Genomic DNA, 13218 nt, shown 5'->3' on the forward strand with positions numbered 1-13218 from the left:
CCCAAGAATGAGGCCACCTTAGAGGCTGAGGTCGATTTTGGGATATGGAGGACGGCTTCAATGTTCGACATGATTGGGGCAATGCGTTTTACCAACAAGCGGATCCCCACAAACTCGACGGCTAGAGCTGCAAAGGTCCACTTTCCACCGTTCAGGTTCAAGTTGTTCCGCAGTAGAGCACGGAATACTCTGTGGAGTTGATGGGTGATGGATGTGGAGGTCAGGGCCGTGGACCACACTGTTGTCCAGATAGACTGCCACCCCGGGTACTCCAGCGAAGATGGTGCTCATCACCTTCTGGAAGCAGCCGGAGCCAAAAGGCATGCGTGTCTATCTGAACACACCGGCATGTGTGACAAAGGCCGTGAGGTCTCTGCTGGCTGGGTGGAGGGGCATCTGAAGATAACCCTGATGCAGGTCGAGCTTTGTGAAGCCCGTGGAGCCATGGAATTGTGCGGCAGCTCCTCAACTGTAGGCAAGGGGATCTTATCCGGGACAGCCTTGTTTACAGCACGGTGATCCACACAGGTCCGGATTCCACCTGACTTTTTGGTTGCGATGACCAAGTTTGAAATCCAGGGGGCAGCATTGACAGCCTCAATGATACCTGCCTCCAACTGTGACTGGAGATCTTTTGTGAAGTCATCACGCAGTGCAAAGGGAATGTGCTGCAGAGGCTGCATGACTGCATTCACGTCTAGGTTCACTAGCGGCCTGTGAGTAAAACTTGTAAGGCAGCCTGGTCAGTCAAACATAGTTGGCCAGTTCTGTTGCCATGTGCAGGTAACTTGGTGGATAGCTGACCCACTGTCATCTCTCAGTGTGAACCCTAAGCCTATGAAGAGGTCAAGGCCCAGGAGGATGGCACCCTGTTGCAACGTGAAATGTGAATGATGGCAGATGCTTGGCGCAGTAGTGCACTGGGACGTGGGCGGTGCCTGCAATGTCTATCTTGGCTCTACCATACCCACACAGTGCAGTGGAGGGCTGTTGGAGTGGTAGGTGACTGAAAAACTTGAAGTAAGTGGCAAAGTTGAGCAACGACACCACAGCGCCAATATTTAGTAGCAAAGGCAAACCCACCTCGCCCAGCTGCATAGTGCATGTCTTGGATGACACATGGTTAGTGGTTCAGATTTCAGCGTGTTTCCTGTTGAGAGTGAGATGAAAATACGGGCCTGTTCTGGGTGTAGCTAGTAGCTGGGACAGAACGACACACTTTAGCAAAGTGATTGTATCTTGAACATCTCTTGCATATCGTTCCACAAGCTGGGCAGTTTGAAGCCCTTGAATTGTTAGAGCTAGCCCGACAGTTGCCACAGCTACTTCTGTTTGTTTATCTGTGTGCCTGTTGACGGGCATGTCGGTGTCTGTGTCCATGCAGCTATCGACGTGGGTGGGTGTGAACAGCACATGATTGTTGTAGTGCGCCTGCTCAGGCTGAAGCTGCTGTGTGAGAATGGCTGGGGGCCGAGCGTATGCTGCAGAGCTGTTTGTTAGCCCATAAGAGCATTCCAAAGCCACTTCAACCTGTGCTATTTTAATAGCTCCATCAAGTTGTAAATGATCTGATTCCAAAAGTAGTTTCTCCCTTGTCTTTTCACATAATGTCTCCTCTAAAAGCGGATCCCTTATGATCTCGCCCTGAAGTGTCCCGTAGTTACAAGAGCTAGCCAAATCCCTCAGATTTGCCACGTAACTTGAATGGACTCACCCGGGCGTTGGTGTCATTTCCGTAGCCGGTAGCGTTGGAGGAGCGCTTTCCCGGCGAAGTGGTTCTGTAGGAGGCTAACTGCAGTGGTGAATGTAGGAGCCGATCCAAGCGCTCTGAAAATACTCTGTCCCTCTGTACCGAGGCAGTGATGGAGCAGTGCTGTCCTCCGCTTGTCGGAGATTCTAGAAAAGTCCACAGCTTCGAGATAAGTTTTTAAACTTTTAAGACAGTTATTCCACGGTTCGACATGCACGGAGAGGAATGATGCTGGTGGTGGTAAGCTGAATTCAGCCATCTTTGTCACCAATGTTATACCTAGCTTAGCTGTCAAAGAATGCCCACCTGTACAGTTTCACATTGTACATCACTCTCTCGTTACTGACATCTGCCAATCATTCTGACAACCCATTCATCCATAAAGCAGCACACTGTTGTAAACCATAACAACGTAGAGTAAACAATAACAACGTAGAGTAAACCATAACAACGTACAGTAAACCATAACAACGTACAGTAAACCATAACAACGTAGAGTAAACCATAACAACGTACAGTAAACCATAACAATGTACAGTAAACCATAGCAACGTACAGTACGACAAATAGCATGTCATACAATACATAACGCACACACCATTTGAAGTTTTTTGTACCACCTTACATAGGTAGACCGTCATTGTAAATAAGACTTTGTTCTTAACGGACTTGCCTAGTTGAAAAATAAAACTCATTATGCATTTGTAAGGTTCTGCACACAAAGTACACACGACACAGTTATGTCCTTTGTAATTTCACATAAATCCAATAGGAACTTTTCATGTACACAAAGATAAAAGTCCTCCATATTTTGTGAGAGCAATGTTGGAATCAATTGTTCAATTCAATTCAAAACAACTTGATTTATCCCCTTTAGTAGCAACTAGGAAAGGTATCGCCACATTACATTATGGATGTTGACATTCTTCACAAATAACAAAATATACAGCCAACAGACATAACATCCCCAATAATACACACAAAATAATTAAGGTTCCTCAAAGGTTCTTTGGGAAGGGTGACGGTTCTATCTGGAACCAAACTGACTAAAAAAAAAAAAACGCTTTGAGCCCTTTAATGGTTCTTTGTATTTCAAAATAGGGATTGGGGAAGGTTCTTTATAGAACCATGAATTCAAATTCTCTGTAAAGGTTCCGTAAAGAACCATATAAAAGGGTTGTAAACTTTTTTGGTGCTACTGTATATAGAACCCCTTTTTAAATGTTCTTTAAAGAACATAAGGAAAGGGTTCTTTATGACACTGTTCCCGTTCCATTTAAAACCTTATGAGCATGGTTCTTTACAGGACATTTAATAAAGAGGTTCCGTATAGCACCAAAAAGGGTTCCCATGTGGTTATGTAGAAAATAGAATATATAGAACCATTTGATTTGAGTGTGTACATAAATAAATATACTGAACAAATATATCAATGCAACATGCAACAATTTCAAAGATTTTACTGAGTTACAGTTCATATAAGGAAATCAGTCAATTTAAATACATTCACTAATCTATGGATTTCACATGACTGAGAATACAGATATGCATCTGTTGGTCACAGATACTGTACCTTTAAAAAAAAGTTAGGTTGCATGGGTCTGAAAACCAGTTCGTATCTGGTGTGACCACCATTTACCTCATGCAGTGCGACACATCTCCTGCGCATAGAGTTGGTCAGGCTGTTGATTGTGGCCTGTGGAATGTTGTCCCGCTCCTCTTCAATGGCTGTGCAAAGTTTCTGGATATTGGCGGGAACTGGAACCTGCTGTCATACACATCGATCCAGAGCATCCCAAACATGCTCAATGGGTGACATGTCTGGTGAGTATACAGACCGTGGAAGAACTGGGACATTATCTGCTTCCAGGAATTGTGTACAGATCCTTGCGACATGGGGCTGTGCATTATCATGCTGAAACATGAGGTGATGGAGGCGGATGAATGGCAAGACAATGGGCCTCAGGATCTAGTTAAAGTATCTCTGTGCATTCCAATTGCCATCGATAAAATGCAATTGAGTTTGTTGTACATAGCTTATGCCTACCCATACCATAACCCCACCGCCACCATGGGCCACTCAGTTCACAATGTTGACATCAGCAAACTGCTCGCCCACACAACGCCATACACGTGGTCTGCAATTGTTAGGCCGGTTGGACGTACTGTGATATTCTCTAAAACGACATTGGAGGCGGCTAATGCTAGAGAAATTAACATTCAATTCTCTGGCAACAGCTCTGGTGGACATTCCTGCAATCAGCATGCCAATTGCACACTCCCTCAAAGTTGTGTTGTGTGACCAAACTGCACATTTTAGAGTGGCTTTTTATTGTCCCCAGCACTAGGTGCACCTGTGTAATGATCATGCTGTTTAATCAGCTTGTTGATATGTCACACTTGTCAGGTGGATGGATGGTCTTGGCAAAGGAGAAATGCTCACTAACAGGGATATAAACAAATTTGAGGGAAAAAAATTATAGAAATAAGCTTTTTGTGGTTATGGAACATTTCTGAGATCTTTTATTTCAGTTCATGAAACATGGGACCAACACGTTACATGTTGTATTCATAATTTTGTTCAGTGTAGAATATGATATTATCTGTGTCCCTCTTGGAGTCGAGGGAGTCCAATACACTCCTGGATAAACTGGCTTGATATACATTGTTAATGTAATGTATGAAAAAGAACAAGCAGTGTTGCATTTTTTATATTCAACTATGCAGCGATAACTACAAAAACTCTTAATATTCATGGGGAAAACATGTTATTAAAAAGTTTTCGGGGGGCTGATTCCAATGGTTTTCATGCAAATTTAAATGTCTTTCATTTTACTATTGACTTCAATCTAACTGACTGATTGCATGGCTTTCAGGGCTGAACGGGGCATTCTAAATACCTGCGTCTCATTAAAATATTCCATTAGAAAGCAGCTCTCCGTATGATCGTTTCCGAAAGTATTTGCTCATGAACCTGAAAATATTAGCAAGCCAACTAAGAACGCTTGAACCTTTTCAATAATGCATGGGGAGTGCTTTGGGGACTCCAGCAGGGACGATATTGATAGATTTTTATTCATCTATTCCACAGAGCTGTTATGTGTTTACCACCAGGTCCCTCGTAGAGGTGGTGGTTATAAAAGGTGCTCAATTAGCTTTACATCTTCTATTCTCCCAGTCAGAACATTAGCAGGAGAACTAGTGGTTTTAAAAGAGAGAAAGAGAGAGAGGACAGGAGGAGAGAAGGGAAAGGTAAAGAGAGGAGAGAGAGAGAGGACAGGTAAATAGAGGAGAGAGAGGAGAGGTAAAGAGGAGAGAGAGATGGGACAGGTAAAGAGAGGAGAGAGAGAGAAGAGAGAGAGGACAGGTAAAGAGAGGAGAGAGAGAGGAGAGAGAGGAGAGAGAGAAGAGAGAGGACAAGTAAAGAGGAGAGAGAGGAGAGAGGAGAGAAGAGAGAGAGAAGAGAGAGATGACAGGTAAAGAGAGGAGAAAGAGAGGACAGGTAAAGAGGAGAGAGAGAGGAGAGTGAGAGGACAGGTAAAGAGAGGAGTGAAGAGAGAGAGAAGAGAGAGAGGACAGGTAAAGAGAGGAGAGAGAGCGAAGAGAGGACAGGTAAAGAGGAGAGAGAGAGGAGAGGTAAAGAGAGGAGGGACAGAGGAGAGAGAGGACAGGTAAAGAGAGGAGAGAGGACATGTAAGGAGAGGAGAGAAGAGAGAGAGAGAAGAAAGAGAGGACAGGTAAAGAGAGGAGAGAGAGAGAGAAGAGAGGACAGGTAAAGAGAGGAGAGAAGAGAGAGAGAGAAGAGAGAGAGGACAGGTAAAGAGAGGAGAGAAGAGAGAGAGAGAAGAGAGAGAGGACAGGTAAAGAGAGGAGAGAGAAGAGAGGACAGGTAAAGAGGAGAGAGAGAGGAGAGGTAAAGAGAGGTGAAGAGGAGAGAGGGAGAGGAGAGAGGACAGGTAAAGAGGAGAGAGGGAGAGGAGAGGTAAAGAGAGGAGGGATAGAGGAGAGAGAGGACAGGCAAACAGAGGAGAGAGGACATATAAAGATACTTTTTTGTATGGAGGTCAATGTGAGAGTCCATTCTGTGGACAACTAATCCCATTGTTTGAACGGAGACATAAGTATCTCATTATTATATAAAAATCTTTGGTATGTGTTTGTTCACTTCATGCGTGTGAGAAATAGAGAACAGGGAGAATGAGAAGAAAGGAAGAGGGAGAAAGAAGGATGAGAAAGAGAGAGAACTACCAGCATCCTGTTTAATAGTAAAAAAAACTCTTAGTTATTTCTACTCGAGTCCTCAAATAAACGTATTATTATTACATATTCATCATTCTGAAACCCACTCTTTTTGTGCTTAAATATTAGATAAATATGTGGTATCACTCCAGCCCACACATTACATTCATTACCATTTTTTTAAGCAAGCGGCTAGTACACATAACTTTACTGTGCATATTATCAATTATCAAGCACCAGCGCCAAACATTAGCCCACAACATACAGTAATATTCTAGTAAGACTGTAACAACGTGCGCTGGGAGTCGGGAAGCAAGTTCAGGGAGTGCATAATTTAATAAACAAATGAACAAAACAAGAAACAGAAAACAGGACACCTGGGGAAGGAGCCAAAGGGAGGGACATAAATAGGGCAGGTAATCAAGGAGGTGATGGAGTCCAGGTGAGTGTCATAATGCACTGATGCGAGTAACGATGGTGACAGGTGTGCGCCATAACAAGCAGCCTGGTGACCGAGAGGCCGGAGAAGGAGAACACATGACAAAAACATTCAAACTGTAGCTATCATTGCCAACTTTGAGTAACTACTGAGACAGTGATACAGAACTTAAGGTGGCTATAAATAAACTTTACATCACTGTCTATGTTCCCATGATTTACTATGTCCCATAGACTTGTGCGAAAGTTATGGCACATTCAACTTCCCATATTCATACTGTATCCACTGGCATCACCCGGATAGGAATATCTGCATCACACTGCATAAGGCCTACACGCTCTTAGCTGTCTTTCAACCGGTAGGACTACATCAGGTCTGTATGACAGCACTCCTACACTATCATTACCGTCATGTTGACGCACTGCTAGGGCAGTTGAGTAGGCTGTCATAGCATCTGTAGACGTTCTGTATTTGTCTAGAAGAGGTGGAAATCGAATCACATCAGAGTTCACATAGCGTTAGACACACGTAAAGCAAATGTTTCATACACTTTGTTACATATCAACGTTACGAGCCGTTGGATTTACTGTCAGGGCCCATGTCTGACTGAATCTGTGCAGAAGATTAGGTGCTGCTATAGGTCCTCCTTGGTTGGTGACAGAAGCACCAGATCATCAGCCAACAGTAGACATTTGACTTCAGATTCTAGTATTGTGAGGCCAGGTGGTGCAGACTGTTCTTGAATAACACCACTAACAGACAGAGAGGATGTAGTATGGGTAGAATCACCAGGAGGAGACAGGCATGAGGAGGAGACAGGCCACAGGAGGAGATGGGCATGAGGAGGAGATGGGCACAGGAGGAGACGGGCACCAGGAGGAGACGGGCATGAGGAGGAGACGGGCATGAGGAGGAGATGGGCACCAGGAGGAGACAGGCATGAGGAGGAGACAGGCCACAGGAGGAGATGGGCACCAGGAGGAGACAGGCATGAGGAGGAGACAGGCCACAGGAGGAGATGGGCACCAGGAGGAGATGGGCATGAGGAGGAGACAGGCCACAAGAGGAGATGGGCATGAGGAGGAGACGGGCATGAGGAGGAGATGGGCACCAGGATGAGACGGGCATGAGGAGGAGACAGGCCACAGGAGGAGATGGGCACCAGGAGGAGACAGGCATGAGGAGGAGACAGGCCACAGGAGGAGATGGGCATCAGGAGGAGACAGGCATGAGGAGGAGACAGGCCACAGGAGGAGATGGGCACCAGGAGGAGATGGGCATGAGGAGGAGACAGGCCACAAGAGGAGATGGGCATGAGGAGGAGACGGGCATGAGGAGGAGACAGGCCACAGGAGGAGATGGGCATGAGGAGGAGACGGGCATGAGGAGGAGACAGGCCACAAGAGGAGATGGGCATGAGGAGGAGACGGGCATGAGGAGGAGACAGGCCACAGGAGGAGATGGGCATGAGGAGGAGACGGGCATGAGGAGGAGACAGGCCACAGGAGGAGATGGGCACCAGGAGGAGACAGGCATGAGGAGGAGACAAGCCACAGGAGGAGATGGGCACCAGGAGGAGACAGGCATGAGGAGGAGACAGGCCACAGGAGGAGATGGGCACCAGGAGGAGATGGGCATGAGGAGGAGACAGGCCACAAGAGGAGATGGGCATGAGGAGGAGACGGGCATGAGGAGGAGATGGGCACCAGGATGAGACGGGCATGAGGAGGAGACGGGCCCCAGGAGGAGACGGGCCCCAGGAGGAGATGGGCACCAGGAGGAGAATGTCTCACTGTGGGAGATTAGCAGTTAGAGAGAGATAATGCAGTGCCGTGAGAGGGATTGAGAGGGGGGAGTGAGAGAGAGAGAGAGAGAGAGAGAGAGAGAGAGAGAGAGAGAGAGAGAGAGAGAGAGCTTAAGCCCCACTCTACAGATACAGAGCAATCGGAAAGTATTCAGACCCCTTGAATTTTTTCAACATTTTGTTACCTTACAGCCTTATTCAAAAATGTATTAAATCTTATCAATCTACACAAAAACCCTCAGCTTCCATCTGGCCACTCTACCATAAACACCTGATCGGTGGAGTGCTGCAGAGGTGGTTGTCCTTCTGGAAGATCTCTGGAGCTCTGTCAGAGTGACCATTGGGTTCTTGGACACCTCCCTGACCAAGGTCCTTCTCCCCCATTGCTCAGTTTGGCCGGGCGGCCAGCTATAGGAAGAGTCTTGGTGGTTCCAAACTACTTCCATTTAAGAATGATGGAGGCCAAGTACCCAGATATTTACATATCTGGGTACCTGAGGTTTGATTAGAAACGTTGTTTAACTTGTTTGGACGAAGTTTATTGGTAACTTTTAGGATTCATTTGTATGCATTTTTAATGAGGGAAAACGGTGGATTACTGAATCAAGCGCGCAAAATAAACTCAATTTTTGGGGATAAAAAGAAGGACTTTATCAGAAAAAAATGACCATTTGTTATATAGCTGGGACCCTTGGGATTGCAAACAGAGGAAGATCTTCAAAGGTAAGTGATTTATTTTATTGCTATTCCAGACTTCCGTGATGCCTCTGCTTGTTTGGAAAATGTTCGTAATGCTTTTGTATGCGGAGCACTGTCCTCAGATAATCGCATGGTATGCCTTCATCGTAAAGCCTTTTTGAAATCTGACAAAGCGGCGTGATTAACAAGAAGTTAAGCTTTTAAACGATGTAAGACACTTGTATTTTCATGAATGTTTAATATTACAAATTTTGTATTTTGAATTTCGCGCTCTGCAATTTCACTGGATGTTGGCGAGGTGGGATGCTAGCGTACCACTGATCCGCAAGAAGACTTTATGTAGCAAAATGTGGAAAAAGTCAAGGGGTCTGTAAACTTTCCAAATGCACCTTATATCAATGAATTGGCAAGGGCACTAGAACAGTCTGCACCACACGGCCTCACCCTACTAGAATCTGAAGTCAAATGTCTACTGTTTGCTGATGATCTGGTGCTTCTGTCACCAACCAAGGAGGGCCTACAGCAGCACCTAATCTTCTGCACAGATTCAGTCAGACATGGGCCCTGACAGTAAATCCAAGTAAGACAAAAATAATGGTGTTCCAAAAAAGTTCCAGTTTCCAGGACCACAAATACAAATTCCATCTAGACACTGTTGCACACAAAAAAAGTAGACACACCTCGGCCTAAACATTAGTGCCACAGGTAACTTCCACAAAGCTGTGACTGGAACGAATTGCAAAAATCGCTGAAGTTGGTGACTTTTATCTCCCTCACCAACTTCAAACATCTACTATCTGAGCAGCTAACCGATCGCTGCAGCTGTACATAGTCTATCGGTAAATAGCCCACCCAATTTTACCTACCTCTTCCCCATACTGTTTATATTTATTTACTTTTCTGCTCTTTTGCACACCAATATCTCTTCCTGTACATGACCATCTGATCATTTATCACTCCAGTGTTAATCTGCAAAATTGTAATTATTCGCCTACCTCCACCTGCCTTTTGCACACAATGTATATAGACTCTCTTTTATTTATTTTTTATTTTATTTTTTCTACTGTGTTATTGACTTGTTAATTGTTTACTCCATGTGTAACTCTGTGTTGTTGTCTGTTCACACTGCTATGCTTTATCTTGGCCAGGTCGCAGTTGCAAATGAGAACTTGTTCTCAACTAGCCTACCTGGTTAAATAAAGGTGAAATAAAAATAAAATATAAAAACGATCTGAGAGAAAAGGCAAGGGCATTCTATGCCATCAAAAGGAACATAACACTTTATATACCAATTAGGATCTGGCTAAAAATACTTGAATCAGTTATAGAACCCATTGCCCTTTATGGTTGTGATGTCTGGGGTCCGCTCACCTAGCAAGGATTCATAAAATGGGAAAAACACAAAATTGTGACACTGCATGCATAATTCTGCAAAAATATCCTCTTTGTACAACACAAAACACCAAATAATGCATGCAGAGCAGAGTTAGGCCGATACCCGGTTATAATCAAAATTCAGAAAAGAGCTGTTGAATAGGGGACTCTTCTCCAGGTTCATATCTCTGTAGGTGACAACTTTGTTATGGAAGGTTTGGGAATCGCTTCCTTTTAGGTGGTTGTAGAATTGTAGAATCTGTTTACAAACAGACCCCACAGAGCTCCAGGACAGCAACACAATTAGACACAACCAAATCATGAGAAAACTAAAATATATTTCCTGGACACATTGGAAAGAGTTAACAAAAAACTGAGCAAACTAGAATGCTATTTGGCCCTAAACAGAAAGTACACAGTGGCAGAACACCTGACCACTGTGATTGACCCGAACTCAAGGAAAGCTTTGACTATGTACAGACTCAGTGAGCATAGCCTTGCTATTGAGAAAGGCCAACGTAGGCAGACCTGGCTCTCAAGAAAAATCAGGCTATGTGCTCACTGCCTACAAAATGAGGTGGAAACTGAGCTGCACTTCCTAACCTCCTGCCAAATATATTACCATATCTGAGACACATACTTCACTCAGATTACACAGATCCACAAAGAATTTGAAAACAACCCATATTTATGTTTATTTATGTTTCCTTTTGTACTTTAACAATTTGCACATCGTTACAACCCTATATAGACATAATATGACATTTAAAATGTCATATGAGAGAGAGAGAAATAGAGAGAGGTAAGAGATGGTGTATGAGATTCACTCGGACCTGATGATAATGGGACAGTAAGTCCACTAATAACAGATATCTCTGCAAGGAAAATACTGCAAACATCGACATGCAGAGAACAGCTATAGCCAATAGATTGAGGTGACCCAGATCTTTCTCTCCCACCTAAATTACAGGCATTTAACTCCCCAGCTGAAGGTGGCGTAAGTTAAATGTGATCGTGGCATTTACATTAGGGTGATAGTGACACAGCTTATCAAACACAGAGAGAGTTAACCCTGCTAATCTCTTCTTCATTGGTGAAAGGACATCTTAATTGCCTGTTGGGCTGCCATGGATTGAAATCAATTATCTGAGTGAGGACACAAAGGTAAGAAGGGATGGAAGGATGAAAGGATGAAGAAAAGAGAGGGAGGGTGCATTGGACGTGTAACAGCCCCATCTTGTATGTAGCAGGAATAGACGGGGGGGCTAATAGAGACTAGGTATCTCTCTACTCGGCGGGTGTGGGGCTAATAGAGACTAGGAATGTCTCTACTAGACCGGGGTGGGGCTAATAGAGAGTAGGTATCTCTCTACTAGATGGGGGGGCTAATAGAGACTGGGGGTATAAATTCAATTCAAGGTCTTGGCATGGTTAACATATGTTAACATTGCCTAAGCAAGTAAAGTAGATAACAAACAAAAGTGAAATAAACAATAACATTTGAACACTAAACATTACACTCACGGAAGTTCCAAAATAATAAAGACATTTCAAATGTCATATTATGTCTATGTACAGTGTTGTAACGACGTGCAAATAGTTAAAGTAAAAAGGGGAAAATAATTCAACATAAACATTGTATATACAATGGTGTTTGTTCTTCACTGGTTGCCCTTTTCTTGTGGCAACAGGTCACAAGTCTTGCTGCTGTGATGGCACACTGTGGTATTTCACCCAATAGATATGGGAGTATCAAAATTGGAGTTTTTTCAAATTCTTTGTGGATCTGTGTAATCTGAGGGAAATGTGTGTCTCTAATATGGTCATACACTTGGCAGGAGGTTAGGAAGTGCAGCTCAGTTTCCACCTCATTTTGTGGGCAGTGAACACATAGCCTGTCTTCTCTTGAGAGCCAGGTCTGCTTACGTCGGCCTTTCTCAATAGCAAGGCTATGCTCACTGAGTCTGTACATAGTCAGAGCTTTCCTTAAGTTTGGTTCAGGTATTCTGCAACTGTGTCCTTTCTGTTTAGGGGCAAATAGCATTCTAGTTTGCTCTGTTATTTTGTTACAGCTCCAGGACCAGCTTGCTTAGTGGACTCTTCTCCAGGATCATCTCTCTATTGTTATAGAAGGTTTTGCAATCTCTTCCTTTTAGGTGGTTGTAGAATTTAACAGCTATTTTCTGGATTTTGATAATTAGCGGGTATCGGCCTAATTCTGCTCTGCATGCATTAATTGGTGTTTAACATTGTACAAGGAGGATATTTTTGCAGAATTCTGCATGCAGAGTCTCAATTTGGTGTTTGTCCCATTGGTTGGTGAGCGGACCCCAGACCTCACAACCAAAAAGGGCAATGGGTTCTATAACTGATTCAAGTATTTTTAGCCAGATCCTAATTGGTATGTCGAATTTTATGTTCCTTTTGATGGCATAGTAGGCCCTTCTTACCTTGTCTCTCAGCTCGTTCACAACTTTGTGTAAGTTACCTGTGGCGCTGATGTTCAGGCCGATGTATGTATCTTTTTTGTGCGTTCTAGGGCAACGATGTCTAGATGGAATTTGTATTTGTGGTCCTGGTGACTGGACCATTATTTTTGTCTTACTGAGATTTACTGTCAGGGCCCAGGTCTGACAGAATCCGTGCAGAAGATGTAGGTGCTGCTGAAGGCCCTCCTTGGTTGGTGACAGAAGCACCAGATCATCAGCAAAAAGTAGACATTTGACTTCAGATTATAGTGCCCTCATCAATTTGTTGATATATGTGTTGAAGAGGGTGGGACTTAAGCTGCATGCCTGTCCCACCCCACGGCTCTGTGGAAAGATTTATTTTTAAATCAACAAAGCATGAGAAGACATTGCCTTTGTTTTGTTTCTCAATAAGCGTGTGCAGGGTGAATACGTGGTCTGTCAT

Source organism: Oncorhynchus masou, chromosome 18, assembly GCF_036934945.1.
Source record: "Oncorhynchus masou masou isolate Uvic2021 chromosome 18, UVic_Omas_1.1, whole genome shotgun sequence".
In the NCBI taxonomy this organism is placed as follows: Eukaryota; Metazoa; Chordata; class Actinopteri; order Salmoniformes; family Salmonidae; genus Oncorhynchus; species Oncorhynchus masou.